The sequence below is a fragment of the Dermacentor silvarum genome, chromosome 4 (assembly GCF_013339745.2).
Source record: "Dermacentor silvarum isolate Dsil-2018 chromosome 4, BIME_Dsil_1.4, whole genome shotgun sequence".
In the NCBI taxonomy this organism is placed as follows: Eukaryota; Metazoa; Arthropoda; class Arachnida; order Ixodida; family Ixodidae; genus Dermacentor; species Dermacentor silvarum.
The window spans coordinates 198,418,651-198,425,777 of record NC_051157.2 but is presented as its reverse complement, the minus strand read 5'-3'; the positions used below and the strand labels follow the sequence as shown (position 1 = coordinate 198,425,777).

The 7,127-nt window shown below is 46.8% G+C and overlaps 1 pseudogene; it reads right to left on the bottom strand.

Moving 5' to 3' along the window:
* Window positions 1-611: 611 nt before the first annotated feature.
* On the bottom strand, window positions 612-5,197 carry LOC125945111 (uncharacterized; annotated as a pseudogene).
* Between the last annotated feature and the right edge of the window lie 1,930 nt (window positions 5,198-7,127).

Below are 7,127 nucleotides of genomic sequence, written 5' to 3'. Positions count from 1 at the left end.
AGGATTGGCACTCATGAGTACCAGCATGCCAAAATAGGCCTTCAGTTCCTCAGCAGTGAGTGGTATCCAGCCCCGTGTTCCTTCCTGGGCGGCATAAAGATTTGTATTATCAACTATGTGATTCACCACTTCATCGGTGACGAAAAGCTCGAAGGCATTCAATGCCGTGCTCTCCGACGATAGCTTTGCAGAAAAAATCGGTTCAGTGTCCGTCGGGATCACAACATCCGCTGGTGTCATCTCCCACTGAACTTCCATGTCACTGTCAGAAGCATCCGCAGCAGCTGACGAGCCTGCAGTTGAGCTGCAATGCTTTTTCTTCTGTTTTCCGGTATACACTCGTGGCGGTTTTTTCTTGCGTTTCACAGTAGGAACTGCCAGCTCAACTTCTCACTGCCGCTGTCATTTTCACTTTGAAGTTCACAAGCCAGTTCTTCAAAATATTCATTTTCACTGTCATCTTCGCTGGCACTTTCAAGGTTCGGAAGGCTGAAGTAAAGATCAAGTGCCTCTTCTGGAGTCAGATTCCCTTTCTTTCCTGTAAAACGACCGGCGACACTTTATGCAGGCCCCATGGTTACATGGGGATAATAATCGTGCAACATGCTCTGTCGATTTCTTTCAGTGTTTTGGTAATATAGAGGAACACAAAATATGAATGAGAATAGCAAAATTGAAGTGAAGCGTTCTTGAAAATGTCTGGGTATGAAAATCAATTCTCAAATGGGCTTGCTAGGCTTAGCCTCCAACCACTACATTCAGCATTTTAGCAGATAGCTGAAAAATATAGCCAACTCTCATGTCAAACCTGTCTACAATTGGTTTAAGTGCATCACAGGAGTGCAAGATGTATTTTTCGCACTTACCGGACATCTTATTCGTGGTGAAGAAGCAACCAAACTCACGCACTCGAGGAGCGACGGCGCCGAAAAACGCGCGCAACATAAAAACAACAAGAGCTACTAGTGCCACCTAACAGTTCAAATAAATACTAAACCTTTTAGTTGCTCCAACATTCTACGCGATGGCGCTACTCGTTTCGATGGGTCTACATATGTCCCTCTGAGCACTCGAGGCAGTTTTACTAGCGGTCGTGGGTGGGACATATATGTCCCAATGACCGACAAAGGGTTAAGAAAATGCAGGATGCGTTGTCTAGCGGTCACATGACAATGAGGTCTGCTAGCACAGTACGCCCAAACGCCCCGTGCAGGCGTACCTTCCTACTGCTGTCTCCTTTTACTTGTTTGGTAGCACAGTCCTAAGTAGCTGTAGCATGTCGGCTCGAAAGACAAGGCATGTCCTGAATGCCTGCTTACAACGTGTGACGTTAACCCAAGTTATTCTAGAATGCGGTGTTGGGTCGCTCACAGCAACTTCCTAACTGATTGCGATGAATTCGTGCCACAAATTTCATCTCCTGCGTTCTCTTGTCACCTTGGTGGCTAGTCGCAGCCTTTGTCTTAGTCTCTGGGTAACTCCATTGTTCGAGGCTGAGTTCTCCACATCTACCGCATATAGAAGGCGGGCACTGCTCGCTTTTTTTTTTTTTTTTTGTGATTGCTCGCCACTGAGTTTGACACTGTGCGTGGCTTTATTTGGTCTTTTCTTGGTGCCTCAGCCCTTCTCTGTTGGTGTTCAGCTCTGCTGTCCTAAAATTTCTTGACGAGTTTGGCTACCTCGTTATGTCTGTACCATTCGCCCGTTTCATGCTGGAGAACATAGGCACATAACTTGTCCAGCATCATCTGTTTTGTGTGGTCTGAAGTCAACAGTGCAACAATGTTTCCACATTTCGGCTATGTAAATATTGTAGCCAAGTGCTACACCTATTGTGGCAAACTATCTCCAGCTCTCATTACACTTTTGGCAAGTGCAAAACCTGCGTTTATACGCCCCGGGTGTCAGTTTTAACTCCTAGAGTACCAGCTTTCAGATATCTTCATATGATAATACTTGGTCGTCGGATTTGTTTGCTACGAGGGTATGAGTTTTCTCATTAAGGAAAGGAACAGTGATTGTGCCTGTGACATCTTGTGGGATCTCGCAGCGTCTGAGCATGTTTCCAGCTCACTTAAACCATGCTGGCACTAGGTCACTAGGACTCTGGCATTGGCACAAGAACTGCTCTTAAGGCGTTCCCTGGGGCCTGAACAGAACTTTATTGTTATTGACTCTAGTGATTTGAAACTTTCAGCACATATTAAATTTAGTGAACTCATTGCAAATATGCAGTCATTTTTTTAAAATGTTGAACGAAAGAAATGTTATGCGATTTTTGGTATAACAAATTTGGGAGATGACTTGCAAGAAATATACTGAACTGAGGGAACTAAAATTAACTACATAGTATGGTTCTGAATGTTTAAAGAGTGCACAAATGAAGTTTTGTGTTTCTATTTACATTGTAGCCAAAGTTATCATTATCAATATGTGAACTAGCAACTTTGCAACACAATTCTTGTTGAATTTTCTGCAAGATGTGAAAAAGTTGCATTGCGCTACCATACTATAGTTTTATTGCACTCCAACTCTTCAGCATTCAGAAAAAAAAAGAATCAAGCAAATTGAACTAGCAGAGACGCAGTGCACTCGCCAAAACTTCAGGTTTGTGAAAATCGTGATGTGAGAAAAATGCAAGAAACTTCAAGCAATGTGAAAAATACTTTTTTTTCACAAAATCATAGAATTCACCACTCCAATGAATGAGAAAGCTCCTGCACAGTATTCCGAAGCAGGTTTGTATCTGTCTCTTCTTGATGGCTGCCGTTAATGGCCGCTTTCTGTTTGCGTTGACCCCACTGTGGCTGTCTTTCTTGGCTGCTGTCAGCATAATATAATATAATGGCTGCTCAGCATAATATTGTGAATAATCTTGCAGCGTTAATTGCACTCAAGTAACAGCAGCTTTTCAAATAGGCTGTCTTCTACACAGCGTCGGTTCGGCCTCAACACAAGACTTGCAAGTGAGAAAAGTCTCTCTATCGCTGCAGACGAGCACAAGTTCGTGTTATGATGCATAAATGCTGCCTTCATGGCTGGGAAGTGCTGTAGCATGGCGATATCTCTTCTCAGGCCATCTAAGTACCGAAACTTTCAGCTCTCACGTGGGTCTGTTCTGACCTTTCAGAAGCTGAAGTGTCTCCATCTTTAAACTCATAAAAACTGATTCATCATCGCCGATGATGACAACACGTCGCACATGTCCTGTTGGTGTGGTGCATGTGCCTTTGCAGCTCGCACGAGCAAGCTCTCAAAGTTGGAAGATTTTGCCACTTCGCTTGAGGCCCACCGCATCTTGAAGTATGGGTGTGAGCAGGGTGCATGTATCATCATCTTCCATTCTGAAAAGCACAGAAAACCGCTTCTGAGGGCCGGTTAGGCAGCTTTCTAAGATGATTGATCCATGCCAGACTTTTTGCTTCTTTAAAATTAGTGTCTTTTCTACCGTGAGAAGTGTTGGCAGAAGCTCTCCGTAGTAGCCACAGCTGTTTTTCTGCAAGATGTCAATTGCTGCTGCTGCAAAAAAGAAAAAATTTTATAACCTAAGCTGCCTGATTTCATCCAATGACGATGATCGAAAGTAATTTGTGATTAATAAACGTAGACGACACTGCAGATGATGAAGAAGCAATGACCCCGACAGTTCAAGAGGAAACTTAATGTTGATTTCCAGACCTGTAACGAAACGAGTGGGGATAATTAAATTCCCGTTCCCTTTGTCATTGTCACGGTTCGTTTATGGAGAGCGACTTAAAGTAATATCGCTTGACTTTTCATGTCGCTTGGCTTGGCTGCTTGACGATGGCATTGGCCGCCCAAAGTCCTGGGGGCGACATTTATTACGTATTTTGGGTTTCCGCCAGCAAAAGTATGGCCTTTGATATCCGCTTTTGCTATCTTAAGATGATGTCTATGACGCGTTGCGGCCCTAAAATTGGTTTTGGCTCATAGATGTTCCGTATAAAGTCCAAGGGCGATAACGCCGTCGCCGCGCGCCGTATGCTTTCTTTCGCGCGCGAGACGCAGTCGTCGGCTCCCCTCGCACGCTTTCACTCGCACATACAGCATACGTCGCCGCGCGCCGTATGCTGTATGTGCGAGTGAAAGCGTGCGAGGGAAGCCGCGTGGCCGTATGCTGAATGTGCGAGTGAAAGCGTGCGAGGGGAGCCGACGACCGCGTCTCGCGCGAGAAAGAGAGAGAGAACTTTAATGAAAAGAATGGCTCAATGGCCTAAGCAGGGGTAAGGGTCAATGGCGAAAGAAAGCAGAGAGGAAGCGCGCCTCCTTCCGTTGCGCTCGAGGCACCAGCGAGGGAGCGAGGGGGGGGGGGGGGGGGGGGGTAGCGGGTAGCGTTGTGCTCTGGCATCATACTGCGCCGCGGCGCGCGCGCGGTCCCGCGGGCCCTATCTTGAAAGCGATCTGCGTGGGGGTAGATTCTACGCAGTGTAGGTGCGTCGGCGGCTCGTGGCTTTGTGCGTGCTGCGTGTTCTCGGCGCTCAGTTAGGGTTGAAGCGATAGACAACAGCACGAAGGTCACTTCGCTCGCTTCTGGAGCGGCGCTTAACTGCGCGTGTCCGCGCTCATCGAGTGTGATGTGTTCATGTTTGCCTGTGGGCGCTGACACTATGTTTGTTAATTAGTTAATAACCGAATGCTTACAAGTTTATACAGACGATAAAACTACTATTCTTACTTTGTATAGCTCACCGCAATCGATACTTCGGCTGTCGGGCGAAACTACTTTTTGTCGCACGTAAGAATTAAAATAATATTGTGATCCATGTTTTCTATTCAGACAAAGGATGAGAGCGTTTGATCTCAGAAGGGAACGAAGAATGTATATTTACATAAAGAAAGCGGAAACATAACACACATAAACAAAGGGAAAAAAAAGAAGAGCACTCTACACTGCTTCTGTCAAACACGGTTCTCATTAACTAAAGTTACTACAATTATAATATTACAGTTGTTGTGTATGTCCGACTACATAAGGACAGTGTACAGAGAGCGGGGTGCGGCTCACCAACAGTTTGGGCACATGGTCGTGTCGGTGAGGAACGCCGAGCCGTCGTCGAAGGAAGGCACTGGTCGCTCCTTGAGCGAATTCCAGGTTGTCACGCAATGGGACCTTCTGCTGGCTCAGGAGGTTAGGCAGTCCAGGTTCTGCCTGTAGAATCTGGAAGCTCGAGCCCATGGCCCGACAGCTCACTGCAGTCACGCGGTGGGACCATGTCCTAGCTCCGGAGGCTAGGCAGACAAGGTTCTGCCGGTAGGAGTCTGGAATCTCGGGCTCATGGCCCGACGGCTTACTCCCGCTCCCGGCGGACGCTGACTTCTTTGGCGCTCGCTTGCGTCCGAACACCACCACGCCGTTCTAGGGTCTCATTCACATCTCTTCTTCGTCCTCCCTTTTCTCCTACTTCACCCATCGTGTACGGCCCTTAATGGTCGCTTTCTCTTTAATATTTTGTTTTGACGGTGCGTCAAATTTCACGCGCGTCGCTTCTTCGTCGTCGGCTTCTTGCTCTCGATGTTGTCTTCGCCGCACCCATTCGCTGTCAGTGTTGTCTTCACCGCACCACTCTATCTACTACACTGGCTTCGCGCACTGTCACAACAGTGACCAAACCAAATGCGAACTCTGTCACCTCTGATGGAGCAAAATAGCTTACAGAAAAGTATTTCTATGGTGACATGCAGGCATACCATCAGTGGTGTCATCAGCTCCAATTTCTTTGAAAGCCTTTATAAAGTTGCTTCCAGTGTCAGTCACTCTGCCTACGACTTTGTTCGTTTCCAGGCTGAAGTCTGCGCGGACCTCAAAAGCAACTTTGCTACGCAGTCGTACGAACGCGTTCCAAGAAAGCATTTGCAAGCTAGAGATGTAGATTTCCATTGAAGTGTGTCGAAATCAATCTGAAAAGGTTGGGTAAAATTAATTGCACAGGGTTATTTACACATTCCACCGACTGGGACGGAGAATCCACTGACTGTGCGCCCTTTCTCGTGTGCGAAGTTGCATACAGAGAGCAGAAACGCTCGCATACAATTTCTGGTACAAAACTGAATGACTCTCATGACCTATAAAATAATTAAAATTGCTTCCTTACCCAGTGTGCTGTTACGCCCCTGAAGCTTTTTGAGACCACACATCCGCAGTGATACACACGTGTCGTCGCTTGTAGTTAACTTCTGATGTTGCCAAGCTTGTTTTCGAATGTGACATCTATCGTTCTTCCGAGTGTCCTCCGAGACATCAGCACCACTTCAGGGCACGTTCCTGAAATTATGTGACATGCAGTGTTGTGGGTGTAACATACCAATAGAGTACGAACTGCTCTAGCCAGAAAGCTGTTTGAGAGTTCTGAGCACGAGAGAAGTGGGCATGCATACTGAAAGCGCTGTGCGAAGTGCTGCGCTACAAACCGACTGCAGTTCCCTTGTGTGATGGTCTCTGCAGCTATGCTCTCAGGTTCAGTGTATGCTATGTTTTTTGAAAAGAATTGCCATTCACCAGCACTGAGCTTTCCAACAATGCTTTCTGTCACATCGCTTTGAAGATGAGACCTGCACGGGCGCACACTTTTTCCACGTCGCAGATCGTTGTCAAGATACGGCGGCTGCCGCCGAAGTAAACTCCTCTCTTTCTCGCATGTGACACAAGTGCGGTTCCGCCCCTTTCTCCCTCCCTCACACGTGCGAGATTTAGTTGGCAGACTCTCGCAATCTTTCACTCACGCACACAGCGTACGGCGTGCGGCGACGATGTTGTCGTGTTTGGACTTTATACAGAACCTCAAAGCGATGTCCACGGTGACGGCAGAAATGCGCTTCGCAATAAAATATGCTTCTGCATGTTTACTACTTGAATTGGATTCAACATGGATGGATGGATGAGGCTGAAGCCTTTAAATCGGGCAGTGGCATACGCCACCTAGCCGTGACTATTAACATATTTTGTACTGTGGAGGGTGCAATTTCATCCTTGCCTTGATTTTAGCCACCAATCAGATAACCTCCGTTTGGTTATTTCTACCCGCTTAAAGTTAATTTTGCCTCCACTAAACCCCAATGCTTCGAAAAAATCAGCCCCGATGCTTGGCACTGTAGGGTTAAGCCCGTTA